Source organism: Lactuca virosa, chromosome 2, assembly GCF_052849685.1.
Source record: "Lactuca virosa cultivar CGN04683 chromosome 2, Lactuca_virosa_CGN04683_v6, whole genome shotgun sequence".
Taxonomy (NCBI): Eukaryota; Viridiplantae; Streptophyta; class Magnoliopsida; order Asterales; family Asteraceae; genus Lactuca; species Lactuca virosa.
This window is the reverse complement of record NC_136427.1, coordinates 76,336,611-76,355,636: the sequence shown is the minus strand read 5'-3', so window position 1 is coordinate 76,355,636 and position 19,026 is coordinate 76,336,611. Positions and strand designations below refer to the sequence as shown.

The 19,026-nt window shown below is 35.4% G+C and overlaps 1 pseudogene; it reads left to right on the top strand.

The window, feature by feature from the left end:
- Window positions 1–2,509: 2,509 nt before the first annotated feature.
- LOC145157515 (ATP-dependent Clp protease proteolytic subunit 2, mitochondrial pseudogene) lies at window positions 2,510–2,938 on the top strand (annotated as a pseudogene).
- Window positions 2,939–19,026: the final 16,088 nt, after the last annotated feature.

The window sequence follows — 19,026 nt, the reverse complement described above, 5'->3', positions numbered from 1 at the left end:
AGTCTTATTTCTTGGTCTACTAGAAAACAACGCACTGTATCTAGGTCATCTACAAAATCCAAGTACAAAGCTTTAGCCGATACTGTAGCTGAACTCACCTGACTTGAATCGCTTCTTTGGGAACATAAGGTTTCTATGACATCTGTTCTGGTCTTATGGTGTGACAATTTGGGTGCTACTTACTTATCAACTAACCTTGTCTTTCATGCTAGCACAAAACATTTCAATTTGTTAGAGAAAAGGTTGCTGATGGAAAACTCAATGTGTAATTTATCTCTACACATGATCAGATTGCATACATTTTTACCAAGTTTTACCGTCTCAACGATTTAATGATTCACGGTCCAAGCTTCAGCTCGTTACCCGACCTTAGCTTGCAAGGGAATATTAGACAGTGTATAATACAATAATAGGAGGATACAGAGTGTAATTTTGTATCTTATATATACATTCGATGTAATCAATATTATGAATATACAGTTATATAATCCTTACCAAGTTTAACTTTTACCAAGCCACCACAACCTAAGTCGTTTACAAAGCATGATTATAATTCCATTAAAATTAAAATGTAGATGAACTAATACATAAACGACTTCTAATCGATAGGATACGTATTATGCGAACAGCTAAGGTTGGTATCAGTGAATATGATAAACAAATCATTATAAACTACATCATGTATATTTTTTATGGCAATATAGTAGCGGATAGTGGATAGTTGGAAATAAAGTTTTAGTTTTTATTTGTTATACGAGTGTTTGACAAAAGTAGCTGAAAGTTTTTGAAATATATAAAATTAAATAAAAGGACAATTATTTAGAAAAGATAAATATATAAGTATATTTTTAAGAGCAATTATGGAAATTGATTAAAAAATCTCAATATTTTTTCTAAACGCAAACTTTTAGATTTATAGCATTTTGTTTAAATTAAAAGTCAAACGTTCGTACTACCAAACAAAGTTTTTTTGTTTAAGTCAAACCAAGTTAAAAGCTACAAGCTCACAAGCACTCACTGTCAAACATGTCGGTTGCAACATTGTTGATGATGTGTAATCAAACTGTCTTAGATAGAAACAAACCAAAAATAAAATTTAACAATTTAATAAATATAATGTACTTAATTATATGAAAAATGAATGAGCTTAATAAAGAAGTATTTTAAGTAAAAACTAATACGAGATGATTGACATTGAAATTAAAAAAAAAAAAAAAAACACACACACACATTTTTTATATGTATCCTGTATCCAGAAATAAAAATAATGGTCCTTGCTCTCTAAAAAAGCAAAGGGAGGATACAGAAACACGCTTCAACTGCTACATTGAATTATTATTTTGTAGAAGCAGGTCGCCACTGATTTCTGACAAGATCATTGCTGTTTTCAATTGCAAGTCCTTGGTCGTATTAACTTTTTCTAATAGAAATATTTAATATTTTTGAATATAGGATAAAATGAAAATGATTTTATCCTTTTTAATATTTTCTTAATGATGAGAATCATATATTTTGTTTTCATTTATTTAAAAGCGGGTAACGGTATGGGCATTCCGCCTAAGTACGTAACCAAATTTATGTTAGTATTACACTATTACCCACTTTTAAATAAGATTATAAAAATATATATGGATTTAAATACTGAAATAAGTTATAATATTTCATCAACAAGGTATTGTATATACTATTAATTGTTAAAAAGTTGGTGAACAGGAACCTTTTGAGATTTTGATTTCTGCCATAGATTTTTATGGGTTTTAAACATTTGCCACAAAATTTTTTAAATGTTACACTTACCTCCCTTATTATCTTCCACCGCCTTCCTCATCTTTATGTTTCCACCGCCTTCCCTCACGAATCAGATGCAAGAAACCCTTCTCCATTTCGACCTAGCGGGTCTTCTGTCTCATGCTTGGTTTTAAGTGAAGCTTATCAGCAGCTCTTGTATCTCTATCAACCTCTCCCTAATTGGTGAACCATAATAGAAGTGTTAGTCCATGTGTTGAACCGTTTCATGCCCCAAACCTTGCCACCGCCATTATTGGGACATGTGGGGATGAGTCTTCCCACCGCCTCCAAGAAAGCTAAGAAATTAAACATTTTGGTACAGAGGCAGGGTTTACGTTGTCGCCGCCGATGTTCTCGGGACACCGGCTGCTGCTCCATCTCTTCCTCTACGCTTAAACAGTAGGTTTTATGACCGTACCTTCACCCTTGCTTATGTGTATCGTTTGGGTTTGATTGTTTTCCTTAATTGCGCCATTTATGTGATGATAGAATTTTGTGTTTCTTCAGAAGCAATCGGAGCTGTCTCTCGTTCTAAAATCTCAACTAATCAGACCTCTTTACTCTAAAAACCTCCGGAATATGGCGTTTCACGGACGCGGGGATGACGAGGGAAATAGATAAGTAACAGCAGGTAGGTTGTCAATTTTACTTCTTCACCTATGCAAAAATTAGGTTTTATCACCATTTTCTCTGTGATCTAATTTAGGAAGTGGTGAATTTGATGGTGTTAGGTCTTGCAATATATGATACAATGCAATACATTCGATCTCCGATCAATACAATATGTTTAGGTCAAGCTGCATCAATGGCTTCTTTGCTGTTGGCTGCTGGTGCAAAGGGTGAAAGACGATCTCTTCCTAATGCCACCATCATGATTCATCAACTTTCCGGTGGATACAGCGGGCAGGCTAAAGACATGGCCATTCACACGAAGCAGATTATTAGGGTTTGGAAGTCTTTGAATGGGCTTTATGCAAAGCATACTGGACAAAATGTTTCTGTGATTCAGAAGAATATGGATAGGGATTGTTTTATGACTCCTGAAGAGGCGAAAGAGTTTGGGATTATAGATGAAGTGATGGATGAGAGACCCTTGACTTTGGTTACTGATGCTGTTGGATGTGAAGGGAATGGAGTGAAATTGGATTGAATCGAATGCAGGAAGTGGAGTTACTTTATTGATAAAAAAATCGATGTTTTATCTTAATTTATAGTAGTTTTACTTATCAGTTCTTTCATTTGTAGGATCACAAGTGCCCTACAACAGGATTTATCAGAAGCTAATATAATGTGCAAGAGTATGCCAATATTCCATACTTTAATTGTTTTTTCATAGTTTTAAAACTAACAGTAAATAACCGCTTTGTGATAGATTCTTGAAGGAAAGTAGACATTTCATTTGATGAATGATGAAGAAGAAGAACATTATCTGAAATAAGTTGGAAGTGGGCTTTGTTTTCAGACCCAATTAAGCATAAGTAAGTTAACATAAAACTCACTTTCTCTCTCCAGTGAAGCAGTCCATGTATGTATATATACATGACATTGTATCTATATGTCCAAAAAGAAAGGAAAATATTTACAGTTAAATAAATCTTTCTTCCCTATTTTATAACTTATATGAATGAATTTTTATTTGATTGATTCAAGTTCGATCTTGAGGTTGATGTACCTTGCAAGGTGATTTCACTTTTTTTTTTTGAATTTTCATCATGTTGTCTCGACTAATTGAATTTGTTGTTCTTTGTTTTGTTTCAGGCCAACCATATATCAAGTGGTGTAGGAAATGGTTGATAAAATAGGCTATAAAGTAAGGTCCTGTTTTTTTTTTAAAATTAAATATTGTATGGATAAACTGTTGAGTAATATGTTTTAGGGGAGTTTTCTGAAAGTCATTGTCATTGTGGTGTCGTAAATTCATCACAGTTGGGAACCACATGTAATTTCCTAAAATACCCTCATTTATTTTGTTGTAGTGTTCGATTGATTAAATTACAGGGATCACTTTTAAAGATTTGTAGAGCTTTCAAGAATAATTTGTCTGGTTCAGAAAGATAAAAAGAAGGTTCAATTTCATTGTTTTTTTTTTTTTGAATTTTCTATTTGCATACTTTCAGTTTTGGTCTCATTAAGTGAGCTTACCATCCGTTGCTTTTAGATACTTTTTCACCAACTTAATTGACATATCATTCAAATCAATTTATTGAAAGATTCTTTTATTTTTATCTAACCCGTCTTCAAAGGGCAAGGGTTGATTATACGTTTTGTAAGGTGAAAAACCCATTTTGTCAACTATTTTGGAAATTGATTCGGTTTCCTTGAATGAAAGTTTAAGAGATTAATTTTGAGATCGTTAATGCTGATGGAGGTGATTGCATCTAGAACAGGGCACGACTATAGTTTTGCTTCAAGAAAAGCCCAACAATTCTTGAAGCCCAACAAGCAGGTATATATATAAATTTATATATGGTTTTTATATTTTTTTTCCTAGCTTGGAGGAGGTCTGAAGGTACAAAATGGCTTGAGAAGTTGACGAAGGCAGATGGTCTGAAAAAATCGTATCCCGGTAGGCATTCTCTCATTTATGTAAATGACTGAAATACCCTTTGCCCACTGTTGTGATGCGCTGTGTATAAATTATAAAATTGGGGTTATGATCGGGTGCAGCATACGGTGGTTCTGTAGATATTGTTTCTTCTGGTCGTGGCTTGCAACAAATGGTAAATCATCTCAAAACATTTTTACTTTTTTGGTTCTTTTCTAGGGTAAAATACAGTAAATAGCAACATACTTTCAATGATTTGTTTGTCATATGAAGACCCCTTATGTATATGTAATATGTTTTGATTAATATTATACTATGTTCTACCATTTGGTACAACTTGAAATAAGGAAAAAAAACAAACACAGCGCCAACGACGCGCATGATTCCCCTCTAGTTACATATAAAATAATACTATAATTGATACCCTTCATAAAAAAAGAATTTGATATTATGCAGTAAGAAAAAATATGATACATTTGAATTTTTTTCTAATCCCTATTCTAAAAAAAGAATAATTTTAATCTCCTTTTGACATGTGTCATTCAAATACAACTCCGCATTAATATTAAGCCACATGTCAATGAGATATATTAGGCAACATTTCAAAATTCAAATTTACCTTTTCTAATTATATGTTAAATTTTGATATATCTCTTAATTAATAATTTATTTAAAATAATTGATTAATAATTATGAATTTTTACTATGAAAGTTGAATTAATTTTATAACTCGTGGTTCTCACAGGTTATAAACTAGTATATAATAAACATGGCAAAACAAAAACAAGTTCGGTCCCATAACAATTGGGTATAGAATTATAGATATAGAGAATTACAATTTACAACTCAACTCTTAACATTTTTTCAAAATAAAATTGATGAGATTTATGAAAATTTTGTTTTATAATTGACCATTTGTTCTTTAGATTATGGTGAGTATAAAGTTTATATCTTCTCTTTAGTTCTTTAGATCTCTTTATTTGTGGTTTTTGATACTTTTGGTTCATTTTATGGGTGATCTTGGAGTTGAGTGGACTCAAAAATCTTTTGATCAGTTTGTAATGCCTCTTGGACCTCATAGACTAAGAAAGTTATGATCTTTTGCCTTCCCTTTTATCCATGCAAGTTATCTTGGTCATATAGGTCATTTTGGTGTATTAAAGTTTAGATGATGAAAGTTTGAGACATTATTATGTATAAAGTTGGAAACTTTATCCATCTAAACATCATGTTGATTCAGATATGAAGGTTGGAGACTTAGACTTATTGGCTTAAGTTGAGAAAGATGCATTCTTGGTCCCTTTGAGACTTAGAGACTAGATTTTGGTTGTTTGGACCATCCTAATGGATAAATTTGAAAAATTTATCCATTATGAAGCTATTAGGAACCACATCTGATGATATGAGTTTTGGTTTTTAAGGGTTAAGCTCTTAATGTAGAAAAATCTTTCTGACCGAAACCACGACGTAACCAAGGAAGACCCACGACGTGGTGGCGCGCTGCAACACGTCTGTTTTGTCTGGACGTGACCACGACATGTCAAAGGAATTGCCACGATGTGGTCGTCATATGAGTTGACTTTAGCCGTTGACTTTTTGACAAATTTGACTTTTGGTCAAACTTGGGTAGAATTGAGCATTTGACTAAGGAATGGTCTCGGTTTGGCTTTAGGAAGTTTGGGTTGGCTGTTCTGTTGTTGAGGTAGCTGTTGTAACATTCTGTTTAAAATAAAATAAGTAAATAAATAAATAAATGAATAATAATCCCTAAAACCCTGAGATGTATTTTTATATTTTTATGTTTTTATATTTTTTATATTAGCCCTAAATCCGTAATAAATTATTAGAGTATTAGCGCAAGGAGTTTAATGTTATTAATTCTGGAAATCGGGGGTTAAAGTGTAACTTCCGGATTGGTTATGAATAGATTTTTGGATGCTGGGGGCTGTTTGGTAATTTTTGGACATGAATTGAAAGGATTTTTGGAATCAAAGGCTATAGATTAAATTGCGGACTTAATTTGGAAAAGATTGGCGAGGGAGGTAATGAAATTGGAATTTCGGCATAAGTTTGAATAGAGACGAGTTAAGACCCGTCACCCTCCTCTTGTTCTTTCATATGAAACACATCCTCCAAACCCTAACCCTAAATCATTTTTCCAGCCGCCACCTTGTCTGTTCTGTTGTTGAGGTAGCTGTTGTAACATTCTGTTTAAAATAAAATAAGTAAATAAATAAATAAATGAATAATAATCCCTAAAACCCTGAGATGTATTTTTATATTTTTATGTTTTTATATTTTTTATATTAGCCCTAAATCCGTAATAAATTATTAGAGTATTAGCGCAAGGAGTTTAATGTTATTAATTCTGGAAATCGGGGGTTAAAGTGTAACTTCCGGATTGGTTATGAATAGATTTTTGGATGTTGGGGGCTGTTTGGTAATTTTTGGACATGAATTGAAAGGATTTTTGGAATCAAAGGCTATAGATTAAATTGCGGACTTAATTTGGAAAAGATTGGCGAGGGAGGTAATGAAATTGGAATTTCGGCATAAGTTTGAATAGAGACGAGTTAAGACCCGTCACCCTCCTCTTGTTCTTTCATATGAAACACATCCTCCAAACCCTAACCCTAAATCATTTTTCCAGCCGCCACCTTGTCTCTCTAACTTCCAGCCGCCACCACCACTTCCTTGACTCCGCCTTGAACCGTCGTTGCACCAGCCGCTGACAAAGCCAAGGATTGTCAAAGACGACGTGGTGGTTGCTATTGTTGTCATCCTCGATCACACTTCTTTTTCTTCGTTTCCTTCTGTTGATGCATCATCTTCCGTTAGCGCTATCGCTGCCTTTTCGTCGTCCCTCCGGGCCGCCGTCCTCCTCCGACGGTGAGGTTGCTGTTACATTTTCGTGTGTGTGTGTGTTGCTGCTGTAAAACCCTCATCTCTTCTCTATTTCGTCTCTGAGATGCCAAACGTTCGTCCAACCGTCGTTGCCATGCGACTGTCGCCTATCAATCTCCGACCACCTCCTACCACCACGAGGGTGGCTGTTTCGTGTGTGTTTTTTTAATGTGGGTGTGTGTTTGTGTGCGTGTTACAGTGTATGTCATCGTGTGGATGTTTGTTGGCCATGAAACAATGGGAAAACCCACCATGACAGCCGACCATGGTGGCTGCCACCGTTTTGCCGCCACTGACCACCACCTTGGGTGGTTGTGTGCGTATGTATGTTTTGGATGGATGTTTGTTTGTATCGAAATGCTTTGATAATGTTTTGGTTAAAAATTATAAACTACCATCATAAAAAATGGTGGTTGCCGCCTCCCGCCGCCGTGGACCGCCGCCGACCACCACTTCCCGAGGTGGCAGTGGGTGGTGCCCGATTTCTTAAATATATATTTGTTTAATTAGCTATCCGTCTAACTTTAGGAATTAGAAACCCTAATTAGGGTTTAGAAAACCCTAATGTCAAGAAACCCTAGTTTTTGGAGTTGGTCGGGACCCGCGTTAAAACTATTAATTAAACTTAAAATAATACTTAATAATTATCTACAATTAACTTAATGGAATATTGGAATTAATGGATTAAGTCCTTAAGGGGTTAAGTGTGGAACACTAACCCTAGTTATCATTTTATGTGAAAATCCCTAGAATTGGGGAGCTCTATTTGGACAATGATCGGGCGCATACTTGGGCTATTGATTGGATTATTATTACACCCGAAAATGACCAAGCTAAACATTAATCAGTCCTACCCTTAGGTGATTAAGTCCTTAATGGGTTAAGTGTTCTTACTTAACCCTAATCGTCATTTTATGTGAAACCCTAATCGTCATTTCATGTGAGGTGGTCAATGTTGCAAGTGACTATGACCTGTGATCGGGTATTGACTCAAGTATCTTCCTGTAGGTGATTGGAAGTGAGTTGAAGCTGGAAGAGTTCTTCATTGCTACAGTGGTTACCTACGCGTATATTGAGGTGAGTTTCGCCTCACTGTATCTGTGGGTCGAAGGCACCAATGTCGGCCCACTAGTTTTGGTTATCTGTTGTAGTAGAAGGACGCCTTAGGGATCTGTTAGACCTGTGTTCTGATATCGAGTATGTTGCTATGATGTAGTGATCTGTTAGATCTGTCTCCAGGTATTGAGTTTCTTGCTTTGCTGTAATAATTTATAGGACTGTATGTATATCTGCTTGCTGGTTATCATCTATGGAGTGCCCTTAGGGATTGTCGGTGGTCATGTAGGATAGCCTGAGAAATCTTGGTCTAGGCTCTCTTGCATGTTCCTTGTTTAGTTGTGGCTCTAGAGTAGGATCATCTGTTCGGGTAGCTATCTCACCCCTGGTTACTTATGGTTACACATTCTATGGAGGTTAGCTAGTATCAAGGTTGTATGTTGTGAGAGGACCAGTAGGCGATAATGAGCTGTATGATGGTTGTTTGCTTGTATTATGTGCCTACTTGATCCTGATTGTTTAAATGTCGACATATTGTGGTTCGTTTGGGTTAAGGCAGTCCTGATTTGTGCGGTAGGCCAAGATACCCGGTGCAGGCCGACTGTAAGTCGTAGGCATGGAGGCTCAGGAGGAGTGGTTTGGGTTGAAGCGAACCAGTAGAATGAAGGTCAAAAGACCCAGGGCGTCCCGGATAGACTGCAGGCCTGAGAGGCGTACCAGTCCGGCCGAAGGCCCAGAGAACGGTCCAGAAAGGATGAAGGCCCGATGAGGCGTTCCAGTTATGATGAAGGTTCTGTGAGCATTTCCAGATAGTCTTTAGGCCGGTGCGGCGTTCCAGTCAGGCTGAAGGCTCTGTATGCATGTTGTTTGTTATTATGTTTATGTGGTGGTATTTTAGGGGAAACTCACTAAGCTTTATGCTTACCCAGTTGTTTATGGTTTCAGGTATCATCGGTTATTGCTGGAAGGCGAAGGCGAGACTGTACACACTCATCAGCAACATTGAAGATTCCGTGTTTGTACAATACTCTGATTTTTAATAAATGTAATTCGAAATAAATGGTTTTCTTAATTAATGGATTAATAAAGTGTGGAGTTTTACCTTAATAAAAATGAAATTTTTTGGTTGTGAAAATGGGACATTACAACTATTGAGCTTCTGTTAAGTACTTCAGGCGAGACTTCTCACTATATTGTGTATGATGCTAGCTGTCTTTGTGACTCTTGCATTTGTATGTTGGGCTGGGCCTATTTGTACGTATGTTGGGATGGGCCAATTTACATGTCGGGTTGGGCCTATTTATATGTATGTTGGATTGGGCCCATTTGCATGTTGGGTTGGGCCCATTTATCTGTTTGTTGGGTGTGGCCTATTTACATGTTGGGTTGGGCCCATTTATATGTATGTTGGACTGGGCCTATTTGCATGTTAGGTTGGGCCCATTTGAATGTATATTGGGCTGAGCCCATTTATATGGTATGTGGTTTTTTGGGGAACTCACTAAGCTTTGTGCTTACGGTTTGTGGTTTTAATATTTTCAAGTTTTTCTTGTATTAAAGGAGGAGCATGACTAAATTGCATCACATCCATCAGAGAATTCCACACATAATAAATTTTGACGACACTCTGATAAATGTTTTTGAATCAAATGGTTTTATCTAGATCTTTGAAGTTGTAATTTGAATAAATAATTCCATTTTTAAATGAAAATTATGGTTTGAAATTTGGGACGTTACAACAGTTGTTTGGAATCCACCATGTTTCAAAAGTCCAACTCGAATCTATGTGAAAACATCTTTATTTATGTTGTCTCTAAATTTAATCTTTAGTTTTGTTTGTTTCGTTTCTAGTTTAATTGAATTTAAACACCCCCTTTTTTACTTTATTGTTATTAGTTTAACTAACATTTGAATTATTTGATCTAAACCATTCTTGTTCCCTTAGTGTTTGACACCCTTTCTTAGCACAACTATACTGCTATACGATTAGGTTCATTGTCTAGTGTGTGTATTAGTTAGGACGTGCTAAATTAGAAATTCTAAATTTAAAACTAGTGCATAAAATACACATTAAGTTTTTGGCACCGTTTCCGAGGAACGATTGCATTTAGTTCAGATTATTTATTTGTTAGTTGAGATTCGTATACTAATATGGTGATATCTTCTATTTAAATTCTGCTCAATCTTCAAGCAATGAATTTCTTCCGGAAATTACTCTAAGTATCTTCTTTTTCACATTTTAGTCTTTATAATCTGCAAAATACAAATTTATATCTTTTAAGTACAAATATCTATAAAACAATGTAAAAAAATATTAAATATGTCTATAAAAATATTTATAATTTATTACATATCACTAATTTCGTTAATCCTATGATTCTAAGTCGTCTACCAAGAAGGATGGTTCCTTAGAATCAGTCTATTATGTTGAATTATGAAAGACTCAGTTAGTATGATCAGTCCCAAGGTTAGTGGCAACTTCTCAAATTGTCCAAGTTATTGGATCAATCACAAATATTAATCTTAACTTTATTATGTTTAACCCAGGGACATAGCTTTCCACTAGTTGCCACTGCCTACGCTCTTAACTCAGTTTTCTAGCTTGGAAAAGTTAATAAACAATATGATTCAAGATACATAACCTAAGCCTAATCATAAATCATGTACCCAGTTACATAAACATAACAAAATCAATATTAATATGCATGGATCTTTAATTGAGCAAACATAATAAATTGAATAACTCTCAATACCAAATATCAATCAATCAAAAATACTAGGATTTCACAAATAACAAATAATCATAAAGGGTTTAATCCCAAATCTTAACAAGAACATATAGGAGATCAAAAATCTCACTAATTATAAGAAAATTATACAGATTGATAACCTAATGGTTTCTTCTCTCCATCTTCAAGTTTTTGCATGTATATCAGCCTTTTGGCTGATACAACCTTCTAGACTCTCAAAATGGCCTCTCTAGATCGTCTTCTTCCCTATAGGATTTGTGGAAACTTCCCTACTGATTACCATCATGATGTACCTTTCATGCTCTCGACGAAAATCAACTTATTTATAGGAGTCTGTGATCGACTTAAATCGCAACAAGAAATAATAGTCGCGGCGATTTACGTATATCAACAAATTTCATCGATATCTTCATTAATTATGGAATCATCCTTAATTAAATATTTTCTTGGTCTTCAAGCTTCGAAATTTGTTCTAGAATATGCCTTTATATCTTTCATTTTAACATATTATCCTTTTAATCTACCAAATACAAATTTATAACAATTATATACCATTTCTTCCATGCATCTTATAAAAATACCCATAAAATGTCTATAAAAACATATATAATTTAGCACATATTGAAATACCGCACACTTGGCTTTTGCTTGTCCTCAAGCAAATATATATAAATTAAGTCAAATTTATATTTATCATTACATAAGATAACTGTAACACCTATTTTCCAGAATGTATCAGTGTTGGGCATAAAGGAGTCAAATAATGATTTTTGGGAAAAACCATGTGTCACAACGTGACCATAGGGAGGTCTGGACGTGACGCGTCAAAATGAGAATGAGTATCCAGAAGAAGGTCACGACGTGACATGAGTATGGTCATGATGTGACTATGGTTGCATCCCAAGCCTATGATCGTTTAGGGTTTCATTTGCATTTAAACCTCCAATCTTATATTTTGGGATTCATTTCAAGCCTCCATCACCCTCTTGAGCCTTAAACCAAACCCTAATACCCTCATCTTCATTTGTGAGCTTATTCTTGGTGTTTTGGTTCTCTTGGAAGGAAGAAGAAGGCCTTGTGGTGTAGAAAATCTCTTGGCAAGCTTGAAGTTTGTATTTGAGCCACTTCTGGACCATTGTAAGTGTTTAAGATCTAAACTTTATGTTGTTAGCTTCTAGATCTAGTCTTCTTGCCCCTTTTTTCTGGAAGTTTGGATGGAAGGATTCCATAAAGTTGGAAACTTTATAGGTCCATGAGGTCCCTTGAGGGTTGTGTTTGTTGGATCTGAAGTTTGGCTAAGTTTTAAGGTCATTCATGTGATTATGGTTCCGTTTCTTCATAATTTTGACTTAATATGAGATCAAGACATGCATGTCTATAAAGCATTGATTTTAGGATGATTTTGGAGTAAGAAGGTCCCCTGGATAGTTGGAATGGTTGGCTTAAAGGATTAGGGTTAAATGCATTAAGTTGTCCCAATTTGCTGTAGTCACGACATGACCATATGGGGGTCACGACGTTACAAGGAGCTTTCCTGATTATTTTGGATGGACTCTGTTATGACGTGAGGGCATGACCATCATGACGTGAAGATGGTTTTGATCGCGGCTTAGTTTTTGGAATCTGGATTCTTTAGATTTGGGACGAGTTGTTAGCCACGATGTGACCATGGGCTGGTCACGACGTGTGTATCAGTCTTTGGTGATATTGGTTGTTGACTTTGACTTTTACCTGTGACTTAAGGCATGGGTTGAATTTTGGTCTAATTTCTAGTTTTACCTTGTATGGTTTAATAGTAGGTGTTTAGCACCCTATCATTAGCTGTGGGAGCTGTTAGTTGTAGACTGCGTTGGCACGACGAGTCTTCTCATTATACTATGAAGGATGCTAGTTGTCTTTATGATACTTGTATGGAAGATCAGGTGGTGGCCCCTGACATATATATGAAAGGCCAGGTGGTGGCTCTTGGCAATTGTATGCAAGACCAGCGTTTGGTTCCGACAATTATATATAGGAGGCTAGTTGTCTTTGTGATACTTGCATGGAAGATCAGGAGGTGGCTCTTGCCACATGTAGATAAGACCAGTATTTGGCTCGTGGTGTGGCTAGGAAAGACCATGATTTGGCTTATGGATGATAGTGACAGTAAAACTATGGTTGACCCATATCATTCCCTATCATATGTATGGTATGTGGTATTTTGGGGAACTCACTAAGCTTTATGCTTACGGTTTTGTGGTTTCAACAATTTTAGGTACTTCCAGATCCAAAAGGAAGGGCCCAGCTTGACTTCATCGTATCCCCTGATGTCTTTTTCGCACATATTGTTATTGTTTTACTCTGATGTTCGAATGATACATTTTACTCTGATTGGTTTTGGAACAAATGGTTGTAGGGATTTGATGTTTAAAAATGAAATTTTTTGTTGGTATTTTTGGGACATTACAAGTTGGTATCAGAGCCTTGGTTTGAGGGATTCAGGAACACTCTCGGGTGTGTCTGAAATCAAACTGAGGAAGTGGTAATCTTTTTGAAAGAAAATAAATTTTCTAAAAAGATTTTTACAAAGAAAGGGGTGCGATGCGTGCAATCAGCCGAGCTCAAGTAAGTGATTCCCAAAATACCGATACATGTATATATGTTATATGAATGTTGTACATACAAGAAGTTAGCATAAGGATATGTTCAAGCTTGCATGCCAGAATGCCTATTAGGAGAGATGCCTATTAAGAAGGATGCCTTTTGATTTTTTGTGGCCTATATAGTTTTACTGCTTGAATGTTGCTTGATTTGTGCTTAGTAGGAATCATATTGATGTGAGTTAACTATTAAACGAATACGTTATGTTAGATGCTGCAAAGGTTAAATATTGTTAGAATTATTGATATGGCCCTATTGCACAACTCTTGTTTGAGTCCAACCATTGTAGGGCAGAGTCTTTTAGTCAAAAGATTATTTAAGTTTTGTTGCATGTAATGGTACTCATGATATCACACCCCTGGTCGGCGGCGGAAACGCCGAGATGTGCGACGTTAGGATGTTGGATCTTGGAGGTAGGTATATTGAACAGTACAAAAAGATATAAAACAAAATTTTCTTTTATTCATTACTAATAAAGGGTTACATTGTTTGATATCCAAACACACTTCCTAATCATAACCTAAACAATAGGAGAACAAATAAAACTTCCATCAACCACGTGAGTTCCTTCGACACTCTACTTCCTATGCTACTTATTTCCCTGAGAATACATGGATTTTGAAAATGTCAACATAATGTTGGTGAGTTCACAGGGTTTTATGGTTTTGTACTTTTAGAATAGTTTATCATTTTTTTTTGAAAGATTTCTATTCTTTATATCTTGTTTTTCCTAGGATATATTACTCCTTTCGTACTTATCCTATAACTTTTCCTTTTCTATACTTTTATCCATTTTTCTTATCTTTTCATACTTTGACTACTTTCAAGGCGTTCCCCTCTAGGTAGTTTAATTAATTAAGGTTGGCGAACAATGTTACAATGAGTTCCTATAATTGAGCTATATGACATGATATTTCCTCACCATGATGCTTCATCAGACGTCGAAAGACTATATAGTTATGCCTCCTGGGGTTGTAGCTAGCAATCACAGGTAGCGGTGTCAACCCCCTATAGATATATACATACATTTAACGCTCACTTAAGATTAATGATTAGTAGGCCCGATGTTAGCTGAACTTAATTGGCTAAAGGATGAATAATAAAACTCATTTAACAACTTTTTTGTTTAATCTTTAAAGTATGATTATTTATCTTTATTATTCTTCCATTTTTTCCGTTTAGTATCATTTCCTTATATATATATATATATATATATATATATATATATATATATATATATATATATATATATATATATCTTTTTATTGATATTATTTGATAGGATATCAGGGCAGCGTACAACTAAATACATTGCTCATCCTTAAGTTTTCCTTTAATATAGTTTTCTTACATAATTATTCTGATACACATACATATTTAACCATATACATATAATAATTATTATGATTTTGATATTGATAGGATATTAGGACAAAGTAAGAACTAGGTACAATGCTTATCCTTAAATTTGGTCAGCATAACAACTAGGTACTATTTTATTCTAAGGAATTGGTCAGCATAACAACTAGGTATAATATTCCTAATGCAATTTTTGGCATTATAACGACTACGCATAATATCATTCTTAAAGTTTAGGCAGGGGTAACTATCACGCATAATATTATCCTAACGTTTCATGCATTTTAAAATCTACTGATATATTACAAATAATAATATTTTTGTAAAATCATCGATATAGTTTTATAACATGTATTCCCCTCCATAAAACATTTAAAAACAATAAAAGTGGGGCCATGAACTCACCCTATATGTAGGATAGATTTGGGAGTTGGAACTTCGTAGACTGCGTTGGGATTGACTAACACGGCCAAAGGGTAAGAGGGGGTTGTTTGAGAGGTGTGCAAATGGGTTCTGCAAACCCTTCTATTTATAGCAAGATTTTGAGGTGCATGCTGTGCAAATATCTATGCGCGTCGTGCTTGAGCATCGTAGTTCCATCCGAGAGTCACCACGTGTCACTCTCTCGCTGGATCACGTCACCCGCAATCTTCTCGAATCCGGGGTCAGAATGCGCGCCAAGCATGGTGCGCACGACGTGCGCACATAAATGATTTTCGAAAAATCATATCTCCTATGCATGAGCTCTGATCTTTACCCTATTTATATATCTATGTGATGATCTCAACGAGTACTACAACTTTCTTTTAGGTTGTTCTGGCTAGTTTTTACTTTCATCTTTTGGCCTAATGGGGGTATAATTAAAATATTTTATAAAAATCACATCTTCCTCATACAGGCTCCGTTTTCGGCGTTCCTTGTCTTAAAGTTCTTATCTTAGGGAGTACTACGACTCTTCTTTTGGTGAGATTAGCCAAAACTCGACTGATATCTTAATCCTATTTTGATGTTATAAATTGTAATTACGCATTTGATTTTACTTTTTAAAAAAATCAAAATGTGACAACCCGAAACTTTTCCCATTAACGTTAGCCCGATTCCGTTAAATAAATTTTGAATTTTATTTTGTGCCTTCAAATTCTTATAGCTTGGAAAATCATTAATTTATATATAAATAGATTTATATAAGAGTCGGAACCAAAAATCGCGAAAACCCGAGCTACTTCGAAAATCAGTGAAAACCGGCCTGACTAGTGTTCACGGCTGTGAACCCGATCACGGCCGTAAACCCGTTCACGGTTGGTGGACCCCCACTACCGACCATACACCAACCTATATATAAATGCTCCTACCCTTCATCTACACTTTTCTGGACGAAAACTCATCTATTCTCCCTCTAATCTCCCAACCGCAAACTCAAGATTTCTCCTTTTTCTTCCGAAAATCATCGAAAATCACCTTTGCGGTGTTGCTGTGGAGCCTCTAAAACGTGTTTTTCATCAAAACCAGTGTTGCTGTTCTTGAGTTCACGCCGCAAACCCCTCAAATCTTCAAACCTTCAAGGGTCGTGAACCCTTCACGGTCGTGAACCCTTCACGGTCGTGAACCCTTCACGGCCGTGAACCCTTCAAACCTTCAAGAACCTTAAACCCTTCACGGCTGTGAACACATCAAGCCCAATCGTGAACTCCGTTTCAACCTCTTAACTTGCTTCTAACACTCCTTTGGACTCGTTTGTGCTTCGGGACTTCACTCGTGAGATTTATCATCATATATCATATCTTCAATCGAATCTCCAACATAAGGTGAGTTCATACCCCTATATTTTCCAAGCTTTTTAATCTTTTAAGGGGGGAATACAAGTAAAACACAAGAAATTAGTGTTTTAAAAATATAATTTGGTTTATTATATTTTCTTACCGTTAACACACATTTGAACTTAGAACTTATTAAACATGACAAACATTATTACTACTAGATTTACGAACAATTTCATAATCATTTAAGATACATGTTAATAACAAAAAGGAGTTTTCATAGTGTTATTAGTGAATTCGTTGAGAGAACTACATTGTGAGACACGACTTCCGGGAAGTCTACTCCTTAGGAACCAGAGTCTCCTGGAGGGAGAGCGTGAGTTTGTGTATAGATCTATACGGGACTGACAATCCCGCACCCTGACTATTAGCTACAGTCAACCGGGGGTGACAAACGTTATTTCAGTTTACGACGTCTGAAGTACGTCGTAGTGTTTATCGTCCATTAGCATGGTTATAAGAACTCACTGGGGAAACAACGACTCGTTCACGTAATAATATACTTAAAAATCAGTCATCAAGGTTAGTAACTAGGGGATTACTTAGTATATACATCAGGGTTATATGAAATTAACATCCGACATGCAATGGGAAGTGTGACTTCCGCCTCATTCCCTGTTCCTTGTTTGGTTGTGGGCTTAGGGCATAATCACCCAATCGACTGTCTGTTCGATTTAGATTTCTATAACTCGTATGTACTAAGTGATCACAGAAGGGTATTAACAACGCTTTCAGTTTTCAGAACAATACATTTTCGACTAGTCTTATTTTAAGTAATAAAACTACTATGCATTACTGGTGGTAGACCGGGTTTTCAAACAAAACAATGCTTAAACAACATAAGTATGGAAGATACTTGTACTCTTCAGTTTTGGAACAGTTAAGACAATAACTTACACTTAGGGAAAATATAGGATTTTCCAGGATAAACATTAGTACTTTACAAACAATTGGTTTATTATTCAACTAACGAATATTCATTATTAATTCTATAATTCCTTAATTTATGCATCCAGGTTACGTAGGAAGAATATCCGATAGACTGTGGAATGTGTGATTTCCACCTCATTACCTGTTCCTTGTTTGGTTGTGGGCTTAGGGCAGATCCACACAATTAACTGTCTGTTCGATATTGGTTTATACATAACTAGTATGAACTAAGTAGTTATAGAAGGATTTGGTTTAATCATGCTTTCACTAAGAAAATATTGGATTTTCTTGAGGAACAGTATCAATAGATTTCAAAAGACCAATGCAGTTAACTTTATAAGTACTTAGTGAATATACATGAAGATCCGACAACCAGTGGAATGTGTGGCCTCCGCCTCATTTCTTGTTTGGTTGTGGGCTTGGGGCAGAACCACACAATCGATTGTTTGTTCGATCTGGATTGTATATGATTTGTATACACTAAGTACTCGCAGGAGGAACTAGTAAGAATCATTTTACTTAACATTCATTACATCCGAAAATATAATATTTTTCTGAAGAAACACAATACACTTTTCAAAAGAGCACAGAACCTGTTTTCTAAAACAAAACACTTATGAACTCACCAGCTTAATGCTGATACTCTTTCAAAACCTACTTGTATTCTCAGGACACTAATAGACAGGTACACGCACCAGGTTCAAGAAGATGGAGCATAGTAGCTTCGAGTCTTTACTTGTTGTTTTACTTTTGAAGTCCGTATTATATGAATCAAATGTAATGTAAACATTATACTATTAATACAATAGTTGTTGTTGCTTTGATTACTATTATTCAATTGTTCTGATATTGTATATGACGTCCTCTGCCCCCGAACGTTTCCATTGTTCCTGTTTGGGGGTGTGACAGATTGGTATCAGAGCATTGTTTATAGTGAACTCAGTATATCAACCAATAAAGGATATACAACTATAAATTCAATGGGGCCGAAGTGCTCTGACTAAAATTATACTTTTAAAATATAAGTATTTTACGAGAAGTATATAAACAAGCATACATCTTAAGAACAAGTATCATAATAAGAACAAATAAGAACAAAACAAACAAAAGTATTTAGATGTTGGACACTACAGTCAAACCTAAGTAGTTATGTAATCATATCTGGAATAAATATAACATGATCAACTATATTTATTTGAGATAGGACCAACATGTGTTTGGGAGTGATGGTAGTGTT